The sequence below is a fragment of the Nesoenas mayeri genome (assembly GCF_963082525.1).
Source record: "Nesoenas mayeri genome assembly, chromosome: 6".
In the NCBI taxonomy this organism is placed as follows: Eukaryota; Metazoa; Chordata; class Aves; order Columbiformes; family Columbidae; genus Nesoenas; species Nesoenas mayeri.
Genome location: NC_137545.1, coordinates 17,530,661 through 17,552,950, shown reverse-complemented (window position 1 = coordinate 17,552,950; position 22,290 = coordinate 17,530,661).

The window sequence follows — 22,290 nt, the reverse complement described above, 5'->3', positions numbered from 1 at the left end:
AGTTTACACACATTATTTCTGGTCTGGATAAATTTATGAGGAAATGTTGCAAAAAATACATGCCCTATAAAACAAATCTCCAGGCAGTTTCTCAGTCAAGACATTGGCCATAAATTTTCCAAAAACAACAAAGTAGCTTTTAAATAAACATTTGTCCTTCAGGGAAGATCATGTGTGGAAAAACAGATTCACCATAAGGTCATTTTATTCCTAGACATGCCAGAAATTTGCTTATATGAGTGGATCAGTGAATGGTGAGCAGACAGATCAATACCTCTGCTTCTGCTGTAGCAATGTCTGAAGTAACCAGCCAGTCATTTTTTGTGGGTGGTTCTTTTGCTTTTCAAAATCTCAGCTGAATAACTGTGACTCTGTCCAGGCTCTGACTTCCCAAAGTACACAGAGATTGGGGAGTGGATAACTAACAACTGTGAAAATACCTTGAACATCCAAATATGCTTTCCAAGGCAGTCATCTCATGAAACACATCAAACCTGGGAAAAGCAAGGCCAATATATAATAAAATATAAAATATTTATAAATATAAAATATATAAATATAGTTAAAAAACCATGAAAACAGCTGCATTTTTTAAAAAGTTGATGTGTGTCATTAGAGTAAACAGGGTGGGACTTGATGTTTTCAGATAAGAAATTTTAGGTTCAGGTTGATGAGCCAAAGACAATTAACAAAAAATGTTTGTTCCAAGAGAATATGCTAAAAGCATAAAATGATACAAATAAGCTGGTAAGCTTGCAGAGAAATATGGCTGTTATTGTCCTGTTTATTAAGTTGTCTGATATTCAAATATATAATTTCATCATTATAAAAATCAATGGAATTTAAAATCATACCTGGTTTCCAAAGTCTTTTCATTCAGAAAATTTTTACAAGCTCAAAACTTGCACATCCCTGAACTTCTAGATGCACTAAATTGCAAAGGCTAAAAGCCCATGTAGTGTTTTTGTTTACAGGGTTATCTCATACCGGAGTGTACTGTGGAGAACAAATGGGTCAATCTTTATATTAATTTATTTCATGCATCATATATTTCATTCATTAATTTGTCAAAATGTCTGACTCCAGCCCAGTTCCATGGGTGGAGGTTGCCATGTGCTAAAGAAAACACGCTGCTCTGCCATTGCTGGCTTTGCCAGTGAGTTTGAAGACAGAAGCCAGCAGCAGAGCTGCCCCTGCCCTCAGACACACTCCTTCTGCAGAGCAGGAAGGTCCCAGAGGGGCTGAGGTGTCAGCCCTCTCACATTCCTGCATTTCTGCAGTGCGACCTGAGGCTGCAGTTGTCGTCCATCCACAGAGTCTGTGGCTCAAACATCAACCTTTGCCTGCATAACTGGCCTGCTCTCTTCCTACCAAAATGTGAGTCTTATAGTCGCTGCATCCCTTTTCCTGCTTACTTCAGCAACATCCATCCTATACACGTTGACAGTTCTGCTCCTTGAATAGCTGGTGCTCTCTGTATGTTTTTACAGTTGTCTGTATTAATGCAGAGCTGTTTTGATGGTTGTCATTAGTCAAGTTTGAAGGAAGGCAGAATGGCCCAGTTGGTTCAACAAAGGTTAGGTGGTAACTCATTGCAGACAAACCTGCTTTCGTGGAAATAAAGTTGTCTAAAGATAAAGATCAATAGTGAAAATATTCCAAATATTTGTATTAATGTGTGACTATATCATGTGAGGGGACCATTTTACATTATTTATTTCACAATCTCGCATGTGCGAAGATCATTTTATAATACTTATGGCTTAAAGATTATGAGGTGTCCTTAACACAGATATCTCTTATCTGGAATTAATACTAAAAACATTAAACTTGAGTAGCCAACTTGAATTTGACCTACTTGTCAAAGCAAAAGGCAAAGAAGAAATACTGTAAGATCTTTGGAACAAACTTTTCTGTTCATGCTACAAATGTAGTTGCAGTGACAAAACAGAACACAAGGAAGAACGGATTTAGATGTCCTTAATTTTTTTTATTCTGTTAAGCAGTTAAAAAAATACTCATTAGTGTGATGACTGTGAAACTCTGAGATAGTAAAAGAAAGATCAGCTTCTAACTCCTGATTCCCTTGAGATTGCAAGAGGCTGCAGGGTCAGCCAAGTAGTGACTTGTTGATGTGAAGTGTCTGGGTTGTGCTGTGCTGGCTGCCGGGGGATCGCTGGATCGCTCTCTGGGCACTGAGGTGCGGGGTTTGGAGGGCAGGCTCTCCAGCCATCGCAGGGCTGAATAGTTCATCTTGTTGGGGTTTTTCCTTTTGGCCAACTTGACTCCAGATGTTAGTGGTGCTCTTCGTTAATCCAATTATGTATAATTAAAGTGATAACCAGGTCAGAAGCTACAAAGAAGAAAATGCAGTGAGTGAAAATAGCAGGTATATACAGCACTCAAGTGTTGGAGGGATCCTTATCTTTTATAGGTGGATACAGATTCCTGCTGTGGAAAATAGGGCCATATCTATAGGGGTCCTATTTCTATCTCCTAGTAGATGCTGTATCAAGGTGAATTTATAGTAATTTTGAACCTAGACCAAGCCAGCCTAGATATATAAGTGTAACTTTTGGGTATTCAAAAGCGCTTCAGTAGCAAGGAATGTGTTTAGTCACTTTGTATTGACATGATGGAACTGTGATGTTTGTACTGTGTTTAATGTATTTGAGGGTCTGGCTTATGTGTTGTTCAGCTCATTGAAAATAATACACTGCATTTAAAAATTGCAGAACACAGTCTCTTGTAAATTTCTTCTCTATCCAACGTTGTTTCCCACAGCTATTCTTGAAGTGGTAGGAATAACTCTACAGTGAGAGAATATTAGTTCTTTCATTTACCATTTTTGCCAGCTCATTCCACAGAAAAAGGAAATAGATCAAGATTCTTGCTTGTTCATGCTTTCTTTCCACTGTGCACTTCTTTAAAAAGACCTGGATGTGTCTATAAATGTGATTCATATCTACCTTAACATTATTCACGTAATGAGCATCTATGTGGTTTCACTTCTGCTTTATTCTAAAAAGAACATTTAAAATCTCCTTTCAGCTTGAAACCTATAAGAGCATCAGCCTTCAATATCAGCTCCGGAACCAGATGCTGTATTTCTGGGAAGGACTAATAGCTATTTTTTGCTTTTGAGGAGTTATTACCTCTGCACAAGTAGAGTAAAACTGCCTTGCTAATTGTACTCTAAAATAGCCAGTGCACTAAGTCCAAAGGCAAACTAGTGCACATTGTTTAATTGATAACATTAGAATTTATTTAAGGTCATATTCTTTTAATTCTCACAGTTTTAATTATTTTTTACTCTTTGCTTAACAGAAATTGCAATTCACACTACTTGTGTACTTTTACAAATTCCACATTAGAAACATCTCATGAATCTAGAAGTATTGCTTCTGATAGCTTTGCAGCTTTCCTGAGATACTGATGAGGTGAGTTTTTCTGTCATTTTTTTGAAAAGAGTGTTTCAATAATGTTTCAAATTAAAATTCTGAAAAGACACCTCATTCTAATTTCAAAAAGGTTAAAAAAAAAAAATAGAAAAGATCCCTTTACCCCCTTCTCCTGCACTTGCATATAGATGTTCGATTTAAATATATGTTGTTTTTTCACCTACATGACATTTTATTCGCAAGTTAATAAAAAGAATATGACCAAAATGCAGTGTCGAAATTTTGAATGTTCTCTGTTCATCTTCATTAGAAAGCTGCTTTAAGCTAAAATTTGAAAATCCTCTGATCACTAAAATGACGGTACCATAAGTTGGTACTTAGGGTGCATATGCCTTGTACTGCAGGGCATAGCTAAATAAGCTTGCTCATACTGTTTTTTATCATGAGCCTGCGGCAACTATCTTGAATAATGCCTGTATGCTCCAGCTCTTTGCAGAGTTGTGTTTAGATTGTACGTCACTTTGTATAGCTTGCCATCTTACTGGATGGCAAGTTCTCTGGAGTTTAAGTAGCTACCTTAGCACAAAAAAAGTGCTGTAACTAGTGTTTTATACTAGTGTTTTATTTGTATCATAATGTAATCTACACTGACGGGTAGTTACACTGAGGCTGCACTATGATATATTTTGTGAGATTTTATTTTAAATAGGAGGTTTCTGAGGACTAATGGTGAGTGTTCTTTGGCTGATGATAAAAACAAATTTGAGATACATGACAACTCCATAACTGTAATTCTTTAAATATGGCACTGGATCAGGACCAGGATATTTTTCTCATATCTTCATTTTGTGTTTGTAGAAAATATGTTATGTTGTAGTTTCCCATTTTCTTAATGTAAAGATGATACTTGATAAAGTTCTTGGAGACCTAGAGATAGTATATGTAAAGCAATTAGCAATCTTGAAAACTCTTCCAAAAGAAGAGCTTTCCTTCACTTTCTGAGTAGTTAATATGCTCATGGGTGATATCTTGGGAGCTGGAAAAATAACAGTATGCAGTGGTTTTGTTCACAATGGCAAAACATAAAGAGGCACAGTAAGGCAGCTTATGGGAAAGATAGTACAATAACAAGATTGACCTTCTGACCTTAATAAATTAGGAAGTGCAATTTCTAAATCAAAAACAGCACCAGAAGCTCTGGGAATGGAAACAGGCTTAATTCTCTGTTGTGCAAAGAGCCCAAGATTTCCATAACAGCAGATCAGATAGTCAGTCCTGTGTGTCTGCTCATTTCACAAATTCTCAACAGCTGTGTGTTCTGCTGGCCTTGGGAACAAGCAGAAGCCCGTGGGGGACATGTGGGGTGGGTGGCTGGGGGTCGGCACCCTTTCCATGCCAGTGAGATGCAGAGATGCCCAGGAGAGGGAGGATTTGAACAGTCCTTGGTTCCCCCCGGGGGATCTCTTTGCTCTCCTGCAATGTCTGCTGAACTGACTGAACGCTGCCACTGCAGTAAACAGTGCACTGCAGCACCAGACAAGAGTGATCCAGACCTCTAATCTTAAAATAAGTACTAATCAGATATAGTGGCATTCACTGAGAGATTCTTTCCACTGCTGCTGCTTTTTAATTTTCTGCATGCAAGGTTTCTTCAATAGTATGGGTCCTGGAGCTTGACTGATCTCTAGCAAGTGTTGGGTGGAAAATTCCTTTGAGGATGGGGAGTTTGGCTGGGCCTGCAAAGGTGGGGTTATGTGTATTTTCATTTAAAAGCATACTCTTAATTCTTTGCTCTTAAAATCATTACTATGGTAGTAAGGAGTAAAATTCCACACCTCTACACTGTTTATTAAGAAAATGTTGCTATATTGTTCCAGTTAAAAATAGTTCTCTATTATATTTACTTCCACTTTTCCATGAGACACAATTGTTAAGAAAGGAGATAAAAAGCATTTCTTGTCTTTAGGAAACAAAGAGTAAATAGATCTCAAATAAGTCATCACAATCTTTTGATTCACAGACTAATTTAAATCCAATTCGTTAGCATAATTGTTTCAAGTAAAAACATAAAAAATAATAATATTAATGCCACTCTTCATGCCACAGAGTTTTCAGGGATGAAAAAGAATGAAGGTGTGGTATTTTCGTTCTGTTTTCCAGATTATTCTTCCTAACTGTTTACCTTGGTCAACAGAGTTCACCACAACTTCATTGTTACTACTTCGGGAGAGTTTTGTAGTAGCTTTTTACTCAGAGTATCCAAGAAAACTCTCCCAGACTTGCCTATCATAGCCCAATGAGTTCTTAATAATTTACAGTTGATATGTCTGAACTAGGGTTTTCCATTCTGTAATATTAAAACAAACCTGCTACCCATATAGAGCTTAGCCATAAAATTAGTTCAGATCAGTACCATAACTATAATACATGCCTGTTTATATATTTTTTTTTAATATCTTCTTCGTCTGCCATTGTACCTGATGTTATTAGTACAGACTTTGAGGCTTTCAAATACCAGGTGGTGATTTAATATTCTTAGGACAGGATTCATCTTGAGAGGTACTTTTAAAGCTACCTTTGAAAAGCAAAACAGATCAACCCATATATCTAAACTAAGGTCCTGAGTTGTTCTTTTATGCATGACATTGGACAGATTACTTTGTAAGAGCTGCCACTTTCCAAGAGCAGATATACAGTGAGCTCTGTGACAATATACTAGAGTTAAGAGCAGAAAAAATAATGTGACAAGAGGTCATGGATCAGAAGAAATTCCACAAAATAGATGTCAAGAGAACACTTGCAGTCAGCCTCCCGGGCCACCCACCCGCTGGTGCGAGCAGCAGCAGAGCTGGCCCCGCGGGACGCTGCCCCTCCTTCCAGAAACCCAGCTGGAGCCTGTTCCTCCATTCTAGGAAATCCGGGTGCTCCTGGGGACACAAGCAGCCCTCGCAGTCCAGAGGAGAACGTCATACCTGCCTCATGCCATCAGCCAGTGAAAACTGCTCTGACATTACTCCTCAAGACTGCTATTTCTTTTTTTTTTTTTTTTCTCCAGACTGGGATAATCACTTGCCATGTTCTCTGACCTACTTACATGTCTCCGGTGGCCTTCACTTAGAATAGTTATTTTTTCAAAATTTAAATTGTTTTGCCTTGGTAATTCCTTTTGCTTCCAATCATGTTAATACTGAACAGACCAAGAGTTAAAACATTTAATCCTGTGTTCTTCTATTTTCTGTTTTTTTCTAAAGGATGAGTCATACAAGTAAGGATGGTCTTTTGTTATTCCTTAGTAAACTCAAGCAAGAATATTTATTCCTTCATTAGAAAAACAATAAATCAGCAAACAGAAAAATGTGAAACAACAACAGCAATTTTTAAAAATTCTTGGCTGTATCTTACAGTTATTGTTCTTTTTTTATTAAAAGAAAAAAAAAAGCATTCACAAAATGTGCAGGATTGCTGGTGCTGAAGCCTGAAAGCAGGATCCCCTTTCTATGCTGGCGTCCCATGTGAACCAAGAGCTGGAGGGCAGTGAAGTCCAGTCCACGTGAGCCCTCTGGGAACTGCATGGACTGTCTGCAGCAATGGTGACTTCTACACAAACCCCATGGCAGAAAGGATAACCTGCTTTTTATGATAATTTCTTATTAGACAGGTCTTTCAATAGTTTTAACAGGTTTTTGTTACTTACAGATGTGGCTGTGTAAAACTAAACATAGACACCATTTCACAACCAAGTTTTTTCTTGAATCTATAAATATTTTCTGCCCTTTTATGTTATTTTGATGCTCAGCAGCCTCAAGTTGTAGAGCACAAAAGCCTTTACAAGACACTCTCCAGCCACAAAGTTGTGTAGCTATTTCATTAAGTAACTCCTTAGGTGGATAGGATTGTAGTATTTCTTTTAAAAGTGAAGGTCTGGGGTTTTTTTCCATTGTACAGTGGAAATCTGAATTAGAGACAAGAAGACAGGATTTCTTGCAAATTAGTTTTGACACCTCGGTGAGAAGGAGGAGCATCCTTACAGAGGCATTGGGCCAGCATTCTAAATTAACAGATTCCATCATTGGCGACAAGAGTAGGTCTGTGTTCAGTACAGAAGAACCACACCCTGACCATAGATTTTGAATTTGAATTCTCCAGCATTCAGTACACCCAAAGGTCATTAAACTAGTTTGGCTTGTGTCCCTCCTGCTGTGAAGAGAAAATGCTGTGGGTGCCGTCTGCTTCACCCGTATGCAGTCAGAATGTTGGCTCTGCCTTAAGAGCCTTCACAGCTGTGCTGTAACACAGTTCCCAGCATGACTCAGATGAAGAATTTTATTTAATTTGTGCAGGACTTCTAAAAAAAAAAAAAAAAGAATTTTTGTTTGTGAAAACCAGAAAACCATTGAAGCTGGGTGAAGCTGAAAACGGAGCACATGTGAACAAGAGGCTGCATCTCAAAAGCTGATGTCCCAATGCCTCAGAAAATAATTTCAGTGAAAATGGAAAGATGAGAGAAGAATGAAACAATTTCATTGATTTTGCCACCTTAATTCCTGTAATTGTCTGTTAAGATGTCAGTCATAATTTTCATTCCTTCTAGCTCATAAACAGGAATGGTTGAAGAAGTGTGTGGGATTTCTTTAGTGGCTCTAGATTCAGCTTTTCTGGTAGGTCAAATGTTTTTAAAAAGTGGGCTTTAAGAGAAAACAACGTCATAGATGCATCTTAACAGTGTGTGTTGGTTCACTAAGTACAATTTGGGGAAAAAGAAGTTGGAAGTTGTTTTACACTTGCCTAAATGCAATCTATTTTTTTTTCATTCCACCCCTGTGCCTTTGATCACTATTTGCACTGTTTGCAGCATTTTCTGTGAAATTCTACACTCCATTTTAAATTCCAAGATTCTTTACTGTCGTTAAAATCCACACAGAACACAAAATAAATATCTTATTCCTGACACAGGGGTAATTACAGTGACAAAAACTGAAGATTCTCAGTTCAGATTAAGCCCTTTTGGAAACAAGAGATGGCTGCCAGCCTGTTCTAGAGGCGAGAACTTTGGGAACTCTGAAAGTAACACTTAGATCATTTGCTTAAGGACTGACCTTTTGGGGAGGTGTGGTGGACCTGAGGTCACCTGTAAATGTGTAAGAGTGTGTCTCTCATTTGTATTTCTGAGAAGAACATCACTAACCAGAAGACTCAAACATACACAAGGAATACCAAATTGCAGGAGCAGCGTGCAAACTCCAGTCATCTGGCATAGAGGTAGGTCAGTAGTTTTGGTCTACACATATGTGATAGTATCTGCAGAAAATCGTGAATACGTTCAATAACTTTCAGAAGTGATTATTGCATGTTCTCCCACACAAGAATGGTCCAATTCTGTTATGAGTAACTTTTTCCAGTTTAGTTCAGATGCCAAGTCACTACAACCCTGGGAAGGTGTGTGTTAACCAAGAGCTGCTTACTAAATACTCCAAAACACACTGCAAAACTCTAAAATCCAGACAGCTGGGTTTTTAGGGGGGCTGTTTCTGTGCAGAGGATGTGTAGCTGAGCATTGTCATTTGGTATTTGCTGAACCACCGCAAACATACTGCAGAACCAAAGGAAGACAAGGTCTGTAGGTTTTTGTGGAATGTAATCATTAAGTGATATTGGTTGTGCTTCCATACAGAAACTTCAGGATTCATTTCTGTACAAAATCAAGCATACGGATTGATATTGCAGTGCCTATGGGAAATAGTAAGTGTAAGAAACTAGTTTATAAACAAAGGTAACCAATCCGGAGCTGTTCTTGGAATTTAAATTTTACTCAGACAATCAAGTGATGTTGTGTGAAAAAGGAATGGAAGTGTTAGTGAAAATAAGGGAGTCAGCAAGGTTATTGCTTTTTTTGAAAGTATAAACTTCAGAAATATAGAGAAATGTTTATTGTGGTTAAATGGTCTGAAAAAAAATGTAGAATTCAATGTGAAAGTGGCTTTAAGTGAAAGACCATGATCAAATTTCTCTTACTTTGTCTTTGACCATTTAAATGTGAACACTTACCATGTAACATTCATTAAGTTTCATGTAAACTAAACAGTTACTGTGGTGAACACAAAGGCGTTAATAAAGAAAACAGAATGCTAATAAAAAACTGATCTGCATGTGATATTGATAAATAGTTAACTTTATTTAATTGTCATTCCATAGCTGAGAATGCTTTGGGTCCAGTGTTTGGTCTGTTTCTGCATTTTTGTTGAAGAAAGCCAAGCAAATCAGTCCAGGTATTATTAGATGCTGTGGTTCTAATTTATGTCCTGTATATAACTCCAAAAGAGAAGAAAACCGTATAGACCCATGCATAACAATTGGAAGCATTCTGTCTTACATTCTAGGATAGCTCAACAGGAGGCAGTTATCTGTTTGGTGATTGTAGCTACCTGAAGTTTATAAAACAAGTAACATAACCTGTTAAGTAATGTAATACTGGGTATGAAAACCCAAAGGTGCCTGAAATAATTCCATCATCCCAAAACAGACGATGTGGGATGCTGGGCGGGGGGTATTTAATGAATGCAAAAAAGCAGTGTACAATTCCTTTGAAATGTATCAAGCCATTGATACCTTATGAGTGCAAAAGTCACAGAAGAGATCCTCTGCATATGTTGAAATTGGCATCAAATTATTTAAGATCTCTTCATATTTGCTTCAGCCTCTTCCACGTCATGTGACCCCAGCAGAAGAGGATTTACCAGTTTAAGTGCAAAGGTATTTCAGATAAATAGGTTTAGAAATGAGACCAAATACCTATTAGATTAAAAGGTATCCTCAAATTGCTCTTATTTGTTATGCATACAGAGATATGGGTCCCTTTTTTGGGGTGACAGTTCATGACATTAATGAATTATTGATAGGAGGGATGGTTCCCTGGGTCACTGTAATCTCAGCAACACTTAAGAATAAATGAATGAGCACTCCTACAGTTAATGACCTGGATCAAATTAAGTGAATGAGACCAGCAATTAGTTTGTTCATTGTTGTAGCAGAGATGCACACTGTGGCAGCTTTCTGCATTCACTTTGGAGTCTCCCAAGCTTACACTTAAAGCTACATTCCCAGCAAAACTACATTCATAAAAAAACCTGCTTAAGACATTTTACTTGGAAAAGTAAGTTTGTGTGTTCTGGTCCTAATCTCAGTAAAGTTTTGCATGGGGTAAAGAACTAGGTTTAAAAGGGATTAGTAGCCTCAAGATTTCTTTGTTACTGTTGTTGTCCACTTCACCTTCTTGCTTGAGGAGCACAGAGTAAAGAAAAGGTGGTACTTGTTCTGCATTCCTTTCAAATGTCATAATGACAGCATCAAACTGAATTATTTGAAAAGTTTTACTTTGAGAGATCGGTGCTTCTGATTTGGAACCTTGTTTTCTTCTTTTTTTTTTTTTTTTTTTCCCTAATGTAAGGTTTATTCCCAGGTCGTGCAAAATCATGGTGCAAAGCAGAGATGGTGAGAAAAGCACTGGAACAGAAGTGTTGTAATTGTCAGACCTTCCTTTCATTAACTCTGGTTGCTCATCAGCAGAAATTCCCAGGTTTGCTCCTCCACTTCTGGGCTTCTTTCAGTTTGTGCAGCCACATCAGGTATTTACCTTTTATCTTCGTTAAGGAGCGCTAAGAATTAAAAATCCTCCTTGGGCTGTACCCATTGACTCCTAATTAACATGAAAAAATACTTTGCCACAGAGGGTTTACCACAGGACTTCCTTTTTCACATGCATATATCTCACATGCAGAACACAGTAACTAGTCATGTACCGTCTCAGCGTGCATTTCATATGCACACAAAAGTTCCAGATGTGCTGTGTATTTTGTTTAGTTGACTTTATTCTTCTGTAAAGCCAAGTGAAATATTAATCATTCATTTACTGTTAGGGGATGGGTCTTCTTCTCATGTTTCAGTAAAGGGGGTGGAAAAGTAAAGTAAGCCAATTTTTTTCCTATTTAAGGCCAAAGCTGGGGAATGCTTGTGGCTGAGCTCTGTACATGGCCCGGTGCTGGAAGGGCAGGGAACAACCGATGTTGCTATTTTGAATAGATTTTTCTTCCCCCCCCATTTTTATTTTTGCACAGAGAGTCTCATGTCTAATATTTAGACATGATGAGCTTTGTGCAAAAAGTAACTTTGCTCATTCTTGCGGTGTTTCAACCCTCAGTTATTTTGGCACAACAAGACGGTGAGTAATTCAAGCTTCTTATTATTTAATGTTTGTATTTTATTTTTATTTTCACCAATGATTTTAATAGCTTTTAAGAAATATGTATTCACAAATCTCACCAGAACACTTTTCCTTCACTAATTCAGCAGAGTCAGATATTTAATGCTGAAGCTGAAAGCTGTAGGAGTTTGCATTACCATCCCAAAGGTTTCTCTTTACTTTGTTTTCTTCTGTGGTTAAAAGAACTGTACAGTGCTGCCTGCCCTAGCTGCATTTATTCTTGTTCTTACTTGTTTTCCTATGACAGACACCAGAGAGTTTTTAAACTATTTCTTTTAACTCTTGGAATAACATTTTAACTTTTAGCTCTGTGCTGCCTGCAAGTTACTTGCCACAAGCAGTAAGTCTTTGCTTCCACGTTTTTTTATTTGGAGTTCTCCTTTGTACTTGTGTGTTTTCCACTGGCAGCATGGGGGGTTGTTTAAACAATTTGCATGCGGCAAACAGACTTAAAATTCTCAGCAACAGTTAGAACTAACTAACAGTTTTTAAGACTGATATAAGAAAATATGTTAGCTTACAGGATTTTTACATTGACATAAAGCAGGAGGGTAAATTAATTCCCTCATCTGAAAATTTGAATTGTGCATCTGCAGATTGTTTCAGTCTCTCTTGAGCCTGATTAGCAGCTGATGGTATCCGGGACTCCATGCGAGTGTGTATGTGCATGTTTACAGAGAGTGAGAACATCAAAAACTAAGTGAACATGGAACTTAGAGGGGGAAAAAATTACTTTGTATATAATAATTCAACTCAGTGAAGATAAGTGTGGTATGAGTATTTAAGTTAAACAGATGACATTCCACAAGTACAGCTGACCTTTTTTGGATGTGCTCTGTTCCTGCTTGCCAGACATTGTAAACCAGACCTTCCTTAAGAGAAAACATTTTTCATTCTTGTAAATATAAAAGATCCGCAATGTATTTATTCCCACATCATGGCAATGAATAACGTTACAAATAACTTGATAAGCAGGAGCCAAATACACTTTAGTGTAGTAAAGGAAAGCCAAATTCCTTTCAAACCACACCCTACCCCAGTCTGTATGACAGAAATCATGAAAAAGATTACTTTAGCCATTTCATGGCGATTCTGTTTGCCTCAGCATACCTGGAAAGGCAACGCCGCTGAGGCAGAGGCTGTGAGTCCACCAGCAGGCTCTTGGCAGCGGGGCAGTTGGAGCTCAGGGGCTGTGTCCATGGGCAAGGCAGGTAACAGCATCTGCAACAGCACCCTATCCAAATACCAGCCTCCCTCACCATGCACAGACACAGGCTTAGCCTTGGGAAGGGTCTTTAAAAAAATCCCCATGCATATAAAGCTGTTCTGCAGAGAACAAACATAATATACTGTGAACTAATGCTTTTCTGTTTCTGCTTTTCCAGTATATAAACTCTCTCTTCAGTAATCCTGAAAGAAAAGTTTATAAAATTTGAGCAAACACATGCTGTGACTTTTCCTCTGCTCACAGCAGCAAATAATATATGTATTGCATATATTTAATGTGCATTACGTAGATCTTTACAGATGCATATATATCTTTACAGGGATAAGGACTAAAGGACTATCCAATAGAAAAAGAAGGAACATCAGTTTTATTTCTCACAATAAAGAAATCCTCCCTGAGCATGAGGTCCATTTCCTTCACTCTGGCCATATCCCTGGACATTTCTGAGGTGCAATATATATATGTGACTCAAGAAATGGTAAATTTTGGGTAGAAGAACAATATGTAAATGAAGTGTGAGGGAGTATTCTCATTTTTCTGCCACATTCCTGTTTCATGGTGTAGTAACATTTCCTTACTGGGCTAACTTCCATACTACTTACAGGGATGAGGTTACACAGAGAGACTGATAAAACACCTAGTTATCCCTTAAAATAGCGAAGTCTCTTCTCTATTTGGAATGTTCCTTTCCACACGTTTGAATATGATTTTCTCACAGCAAATAATAATTGAAGGAGTTGATTATTAGCATCAGTAATTCATGTGCAGGGCAGTGATGGATTGTGAAGCCAAGATTTCCACAGTTCAAAAGAAAATTTCCAGACATGCTAAAATGCTCTCTCTTGTCAAGAAAAATGTTTATATGGTTAGTATCAAATGTAAGTCAATATAAAATTTTCCTTGGGAAAGCCTGCCAGGAGGCAAGACTTGGCAAGATATTAAGGAAACTGCTTGATATACACGAAGTTTAGGATAGTCAGATGTATCTCTGGGCTATATTTCTTTGTCTTGCTGTAATAGCTAGGAATGGAGATTTGAGTACAGCCTCGGGCTGAATTGCTCTTCAAAAGCTTGGAGCTGGATATCCTGGAACAAGCCATGAACAAAAGCTCTTATGTCCACTAGGGTGCTTCTAGCCTGCAAATGAAATCACCTTGACACAATCCAGGTTTTCTGATGTGTGTCAAGTCAGTGTAAGTTGTTTGCAACCCCTGACCATGTTCAAGATAAAATGCCTCCTGGTGACTGACATGACATGAAACTGGTTCTTCAGAGATGAGAGATTATTCAGATTCCAGCAATGTCTGTTCAGTTCCACCATTTGAAGGTACCTTTACATCCTGCATATTAAATTCCAGAAAGTGTAAGAACCTTGAATGGTCCTTTAGGAAAGAAATCCATTCCCTACCCAGCCAGCACAATTTGTGCAAGCATTTATTAGCCTTACAGTCTGCATTCATACCATTTATCTTGAGTTTGTAGAGTTGATCTAGGCAGCTGCTTCCAGAAGACAGCATAAATTTTAGCTAGACAGACTGGAGGTATTTGGCAGTTTCCACTGACTACAAAGGAAGCACGTGCACAGCCCTGCTCACGTCCGTGCCAAATGGGAGCTCAGGGGGATTTGGGCCTGTCTCAGCCGCATCTGAGACGGGTAAGGGATGTCTCAGTCACCTGGAGTGTGACACATCTCAGATGTGCACCCCATAGTCCTTTGAGAACTTGACTGAGGTCATCCTGAAAACCCTACTGCTCTCAGAGCTGTGTCAGAGCAGAGCCAGAAACCCTTCATTAATATTCCAAATATTTTTTTGCTCTAATGTAGTTTAGTGGTTTTTTTGTAATGTAAGTATTATCTTGGATGTTTGGTCAGGAAGCACATTCTGAGGTAATGACTGAATGCTAAAATATTTCTGAGAAGATTTATTAATCTTTTGTATTACTTTAAGTTGCAAATTACAGTTTTAAAATTAAATAGAACCATTACACATAGGTTTCAGAAGGCAGTATGCAAAGAACTCTTTATACTGAGCACCTACTTCTGATCTCCCAGAAGAGAAGGATGACATTTTAGGAAAACTTGTGAACAGCTTTGTTTAGCCATTTTGCTTTCTTCTTTTATTAATTTGAAAGGATTAAACAGGTAATGAAGTGGATGGGTACTGCACAGATGCACTATATTTGTGAGACAGTTAAACTGACATTTTTAGCTTTTATGTATGTGCAACATTGCATATATGCATATTTTGTTGATAAATTAGCTAGTTTAAGGGTAATGCTAATGAGAGTCAGAAATACTTTCCTCAAAGGTTTTGGTAACACGGAAAAGTCCTTCTGCAGAGTTTTGAAGGTAAAACCAGATGATACATGTCTGTGTGCCAACAGCTAATTATGCTCTCGTAAGTAACCTAGACTACGTGAAGATGTGAAAGATCAGGGGTCTATGGCTCTTCCATTTTTCCTAACTTTCTTACCAAGCACACAGCAAGCAAGGTTATGCTTAGGAAAGTGGAAACATTTCTTTATGGTCTGGAAAAATCATGTTAAATGAAAGCCTGGGGAATCCACCCCCTCTAAACATTACATATATATGTTCTTGGAAGTATGACAAATTTCATAAACACATTTTAGATCATACATCCCTGGAAGACATGAGCCTTAGGACAATGAGACCATAATATATCCCTTTCATTATTTTCCAGATTTGTCATTTCATTTGAGACCCAATCTACATAGACTGATTTCTTTTAAAAGTGGGGATGGAATTAGAAACATTCATTGCTTTATCATAGGAGGAAGAGGTAGAAGGGCGTTGTCTCTTGCACAAATATTACTGTTGGTGCCTCGGAGTCCTTAAATTTACTCCCTTCTCAGTGCTGCAGATTACAAGCAGATCCTATTTCCTTCTCCAACTTCTGCCAGAGTTCTGAGGTTTCGCATAGGCAGCCAGGTGTCAATTGCAAAATGTGAGTGGATGCCAGCCTTGCACAACAGCTGGCTGTTAGTCTTAATTAACGCTATTCAAGAGAAAGGAAGGAGTGAATTGCTGTCACCTTTTTGTTTCACAGGCTGGCTGATAAACCAGACTGACATGGATCAGTTAGTCATTGTCCCAGCTGTGTGCTGATGTTGTTCGAACCTTGCTTTAATGAGAAATGTGCAGTAAATGGGACATACCTGGCATCATAATTGAGAAAGTATGCTCTAGGCCAGTAACGGAAATGATGCAGACTGTTGTTTAGCACTTTGGATTAAAAGCAATTTCTTCAGAGTTGAAAGGTTCATCTTACCAGTAGGGGGAAACAATAACAAAGCGTATTTTCCCAGGCTAGCGGGCACTGTGAAAACTATATTGATCCTGATGTTTGCATAGTAGGTTAGTGATCTGGAGAAGAGCACAAGTCACAGCTGCTCTTACAGTTGCAAGTTTTAATTTGTTGGTTTGAAGTTATAATTCATCAAAACCCACAGAAGTGGAAATTAGTGCAACAATCATGTCTTTCAGTGTTGCAGATTATGCTGTCCTTTAGTCACACTTGTTGAAGAAATTAGGCAAAAGATCTCAGCTAAGAAAAGGAAAACTGTTGGCAATGGCAAAGCTGTTGTTAACATAGTGGGGGTTTTCGGTCTTGAAGTAACTGGATTAGATTCCCACATCATTGCAGAAATTCGATGTGATGGAGCAAAATTCAATTTGTTATTGGCAACACCCAGAAAAATAAAACTCAAACTTGAAAAGGGTGTAATAAAATCTTTTCTGATTCAACATGAGAACTGATAGCCAGTTGTCCGTGTGGTAAATTGTTAATTGCACAACTTTTATGTGGTTTAGAGTTCAGTACATACCATCTGTATGTCTGCAGTTTTGAGATGTTCTGATTTTTATTTTTTTTTTTTTTTTTGTGGCAGATGGTAAATAACCTTCCACCCAAAATGGAACAAAAATGTTAGTGTCATCATTTTACCTGCTGTAATACTTCACTAGCCTATAATAATATACCCTGTACAGAAGGAGAACTCAGCACAGATGTGATTCCTTGACTAGGAGTGATGTGCAAGAATTGTTATTTTGCTTCTGTACCTTCAGATCAGGCTGTTGAGGGGAGTGTGAATGGGTGCAGAAAGACGCTGGATCCCCTGACCCTCAGCATGCTGCCCATCTCCAGCTGAGGGGATCCAGTGGGTCCTTCCTGGAGAGGAGACTGTTTGGGGCTGTGCTGCTCAGGGTGATGTTATCTCTGTTTCAGAGATACTGCCTGGTGACTCACTGCAGTTGGCTTCCCATGGCCATGTTGCTGCCAGGTATGGGAGCTGGTGCTCTGGCTTTGTTACTGCTGCAGGGCAGCTACTTCTCTATGGATTTTCTTCCTTCCATTGAATCTTTAGCACTGGGTTTATAAAACTTTACTTCTGTTCTCTCCATGGCTTCCCTGACAAGAGATGGTTTGAAACTGGCAAAAACTATAAGAAATTCCCACAAAATTTCCTGATCTTTCCCCATTCAGCACAGACAGTTTGTGTTTCAGGGAAATAAGATTTCCGTATTTATGTGGAGGGATCATGCCATTAATATTTCTCATATTGCTTTGAGACTTTATTACAGTTTCAAAGATTAACCCTTACATTGCTCTTGGCTGTGACTGATGAACTGATAATCTCTACTGGCAGTAAAAAATTACATCTACCAGGAGTCAGTTTCTTCTTTAAGCATGACACAGATGGAGAGGTGTGCTTAAATGTCGGAAGGGTGCAAGGAGGAATGAGTTCCATCAATTACTGTAGAGCAATACATCCTTCACAGAGAGGCATAGTAAATTGTATTTTGCATTTATATTTTCAAGCTGTCATTATTTTTTCTTGTCTTGTATTTCATAGGAAAGGCTCTCTCCATTTTGCTCTGAGAAAACTTAACCTACTTCCAACCACTGCTTTTATTCATTTATTTTCACTTCAGAGCCAATCTTCTTGTCTCCAAGTTTGCAAAGTTGAAGACTCTGCCTGTTTCATGTCAAAATGACAATGGAAAACATGATATAACCCCCTCCAACAACAAGCGTTTGTTGGCTTTAGTTTGGATAAACTTCAGCTCTGGGACTTCTGGCTTTGTTTAGTGAAAGTACAGCAGGAGAGATTCCTTTCAGATTAGCTAAGAGACTACTTCCATTTTCCTTCATTTACGTCAAACCCTTCATTTAAACATGAACTATCAGAGTGAGAATGAAAACGGTACCTCTTCTAACAACGTCTGCACATTTTTGCCTTGCTTTGATTCACACAAGTACTCCATGAAGAAACATCTGCCAGGGAGGAGAAAGCATGCACAGGACATTAAACAGGAAGAATGTGATGATAATGGAAAGATATATATTTTAAAGCTGAATGTGTTTTGTTATTTTAAAAGCCTAGGCCTTCTCTTACAGCTAAGGGGAGAGACAAATGACACTCAGGAAATGGGGGATGTGACTTGTAGATTTAAGACTTTAGCCAAGTTTGTACCAGAATGGCCATCAGCATTACACAAAGCTCTCCGCAGCCACAGGAGATTTGTCCCTTTCTGCTGCTGGTTTTCTCTTTCTGTCACTGTGCACCCCACCTCGGAGTGTGGCACAGGCACCTCTGCTCTCCTGCCAGACAGCAAAACATTTCCTTCCATCTGCAAATCTTGTGTGGGCTGCTGTGGTGGTTTCGGGCGCTGCTCTGTTCCCAGCCCCACCACTGCAAAGGGCAGCAGAATTGCAGGAACACCCTGTGCACGTTTGCAGCAGTAGATATGACAGAATTTGTGAAGAATCCAGGTCTGCGCCTTAAAACTACTTCCCACACCAATTCAGCATTGGTAGTTCTTGGAAAACTTCTGGACGTGATTAGTTCCCGCTGACATTCCCCACAGTTCACGCCCAGTGACCTGTTGGTGCGTTAGCAGACTGCAAACATCTCTTTACCTCTGCTCTTTTCCTTTGTGCTGCTGCTTTTTCTTCTTTCTCTTTTTCTTCTTTCCATCTTCTTTTAAGAAAAGAAGTAAGTGCAAAACTGCAGCTCCTTTTTCAAGCAGACATAAAAGAAACAATTTCTCACCCAAGCACAGCTAATGGCAAATACGGGAAGCGTCGGTCATTGTTCCTTTGATGTTCAGTGTAATAGCCACTCTGAGCATCAAAGGAGGATGAACTACACCCCACCATGTGTTCCTTCAGCTATAAGCAGTGAAAATCGTATTCATATTATCTTGGAAAACACTTCTATGTTCATGAGAGGTTCTTTAAAACAAAATTATGTATTTTCTGTGTTTGGCTTTAAATCAACTGTATGGTGTTTGCTTGTTTCCCTGCAGAGCAGTAGTCATTCTCTGCCAGCTGTTTAAGAGAAGAATGTCCTAGTGAAAGCAAACAATAGGCTGTGTAGTGGGAATTGCAGATCTTTGAAAAGAGTAATTGAAATCTGCTCAGACATTTTGAAGATTCGTTGCACAATATTCTAAGCCTGTTGGTGGCTTAGTTGTTGGCAGGGTGGTCCTCTTTGTAGATCCCTCTTTTTTTTGTCTAAACAGAAAAGCATAAATGTGAAGGGAAAAAAAAAAGGGGGGGGGGGGGAAAGAAGAGAGGCGTACAAGTCCAAATGATTGTTCTTCTGTTAAAGTAGCTGAAGAGAGAAAGAGCATTGTAAACTTCTTTCAGTGAAGAATCAAAAAAATCTTAATTTATCAGGTTTTCCCTGGCTCAGGCTCTTCCACTCCTGCCTTTTAAGGACTGCAGCAGATAAGCTCTGGTGGATCTGGCGTGTCTGCCGGAGATGTTCGAGCCCTCCTCTGCGATGCAGAGCTGCTTATTGTCAGCCTGTGCCAGCAGCTGTTGCTGCACAGAGCAGGGGAGCTGTGTGTGTGCCAGGCTTCAGGCAGCCGCTGCAGTAGCAATGCTCCTGACCTCTGATATTAATAAAAAACCCAGCTCTGTGCACGCAAGCCGTTCACTGCATCAGAAGTGTGGCTTTTCCCTGACAAGGGAGCTAGTTAGGAAGATGCTTAGGTCTTCACGCTTGAAAAACAGGCAAACTTGATAATTAAAAGTGGCCCCAAAATGGTCTGTGGTACCCTGAGAAAACCCTCACAGTATTCGCTTTCGTAGCCTTAGAAAGTTGACAATAAGAATGTTGTATCCAGTGTACAAATAGCTATTTAATATCCAATATGAGGCAGATTAAGAAGAATTTCAAATACTGCTGTCTGTATCCAAAATACTGTCCAAAATGGATGTGGGGTGAATTAGTTCAAACTGGAATGTGGAGTGAATGAGTACAAACTGTTTTGCAGATGAAGCTGAGTTAATGATGTTCTACGCATTCAGAATCTCCCTCCTGACCTTCTGAATTACAAATACCTTTAATTTATTGGCAGCCAAAGATACGATTATTTTCTTTAGACAATATGCCAGAGTTCTTTAGTCCATCACTGGAATATGAAATACAAGAACCAAAACCTTCATTTACTTTCAACATTTGAAATTACAGGGAAATAAAAATTGTGCAGGGAATTGTGTTAGTGTAGAATTTGACCCCTGCTGCTTTACTCATCTCTGGTGTAAATTCACTATGGCCATGGGTTTATATTGGGGCTGACTTTGTCCAGCATATCTGAAAATATAAATGATATTACCATATGTACCATACTGCATTGTAACATATCCCATCTGTCTGAGTCTCAGGAGAGAAGCATTGAATCAAGCTGATTTCTTCCAGGGGAAAACACAGAAACAACATTACATAAAATTGTTAGCCTCTCACTGAGCTAAGGGGAAAGAGAAGATCATGTCCCACTTGAAATGTTAATCACCTGATAAAAATCATTTTAATGACTAAGGCAGTGAAAAAAAAAATCATACATTTTTTTATCCCCACAGCCTTTGTGCTTTGTATTGAGAGAAGTGTAAACTATCCTGAATTAAGTCGTTTCAGTTCAGTGTTTTACATGAGGCGCTATGTGTAAAGCAAGCTGTAACAATTATGTTTCCAATAGTTCACTCTCACTTAGTAGCTCAGGAGCTGAATCTCACTTTCATGATTCTTTGGATCTGTCAGACTGATTGTACAGTTTGGGAAACCTGCTTGTACACAATGACTTTTCCAGTTTTTCTTTATTCTTGCCAGGACAGACCTATTGAAAGAAATGCTGCGAAGCCTCCTCCAGTGTTATAAACTATTTGTGTCTTAGCTAAAACCAGAAACACAGAATTATATGTCTTTAAGATATACCTTGGAAGTGATTTTTTTTTTTTAAGCTCCGACAAAATGTTGTGCTTTCTTTAGAAATATGTATGGCCAGCTTCGTATGGGATTAAATTTGAAGTGTTCATATGTTCAAAATTAAGATTACCTTGGCAGTTGAACTCTGACTGTAGAAGTCTTCATCGACTCCCCAAGGAGCGGGCAGGATTTATGTTTGAAGAAACTAATAAATCTATAAAATTATCAGTAATCACATCAGACCTTGAATTTCTGTCAGTTTCTGTTTGGTGTAAGACTTAGAAACAAGTCTTTGTGCCATTTGGCATCATTCACTTTACAGACAAGGAGCACATTAAAATCAGATTACTGTAGTGAGAATTTATGCCAGCACTGCACTAAATAGCCACAAATAAAGTGATTGCAGCCTGCTGCTTATTTTTAGAGTGACACCAAATGGCACAAAAGGTAACGAGCCAAACAAATATCGTAATGTAAAAACAGAAGGCATGGAAAAATCTCATAGGCGTTTTACCAATAACTGGAAGAGTGTCTGAAAAATTATGCAATGCTCCCTCTAAAAGGCATTGAATGCACTGAATTAAGATGCACTTCTTACTGTGTGTCTTGCTCTAATGCAAACAGTTACCCTTATTAAAAGGTTTGATACTGTCAGGTGCTGAACACCTTCAGTTCCCTCCAGAATAATTTAAAGTGGAGGTTCTTTAGGTCTGATCCAAAGCCCAAAATCAAGGCAGATTCTGATTGGGTGCTGTTTACTCTTAATCAGGAATGAATGATACATTTTCTGCAGATAATAGCGAAATAGGTCTATCTCTACTAAAAGGGCAGAAGTATAAATACACAATTGTCTGAGTTACAGATTTAACATTTTGAGAGAGGACCTTGGAGAGGAAATCCCAGAACAATGTCTCAATACAGATGGTCATTCCGGAATATCTTCCTCCCTTACAAAAAGACAATTTAGACTGTGGTGGTGTCAAGGAATAGCTAACAACAAAAGTAGTATAACCATCTCTTGGATGCATCAAATATTTTCCTCAAAATGACTTTTTTGAATTCAGAAGCAGGTATAACAATTCCCTGGGCAACCCAAAAAACCAGCAAGGTGGTAGATATACAGCAGTCTACTCTATCCTGCCCCTCATTTGACTCAGTTTGAAATACTA